Source organism: Artemia franciscana, chromosome 8 (assembly GCF_032884065.1).
Source record: "Artemia franciscana chromosome 8, ASM3288406v1, whole genome shotgun sequence".
In the NCBI taxonomy this organism is placed as follows: Eukaryota; Metazoa; Arthropoda; class Branchiopoda; order Anostraca; family Artemiidae; genus Artemia; species Artemia franciscana.
This window is the reverse complement of record NC_088870.1, coordinates 698,070-698,706: the sequence shown is the minus strand read 5'-3', so window position 1 is coordinate 698,706 and position 637 is coordinate 698,070.

The following is a 637-nucleotide window of genomic DNA, read 5'->3' as shown; positions in this document are numbered from 1 at the left end:
GTATACATTTTGACTTTTTCCCCCAACGTATGTCCAAATTTCCTTTGGGTTAGTTGCAAGACGCTTGCTCCTGCAGTCAATAACCTCAGCCTTGTTATTGGCAAGAGACTTAGCAAAACACCGTTTGGTATATAACAGTATCGTATATAACGTGGTATCGTTTGGTCATTAACGGTACCAGATTTCGGCCAATCGCAGTCATTCCATTTTGGTACATAAGATTTGCAACTTTCCTGTTAAGCTGGATTTATGGACCAGCCAGGTATTTATGAATACGGACAAACTTTACGTACAGGAAAGGCACAACGCATTGCATGAGTGATTTCACTACAGTAAATGTTGATAAGAAGTTTTTTCTCCAACTTGGTCTTTTCTGAGGATTGTTGTAGTAGTTGGAAAGGTTTTTTAAGTTTTGTTAAGTGTGGCATCATGCTCTGCTTTAGATATAGGAGTATCTATTTTCTTCCAGTAACATTTGAATTCCCACTTCCTTTTCTTTTCATCTTTTTTAAAGAGAACACTATCAATAACAAAATAGTTGGAGACTGATAAATGATCCGAAACCGATATGCTAAAGTCAACATGTCTTGAGCCATTCGTAGCCACGCTGTTCGAGCTGAGCATGAAATCAAGCGAA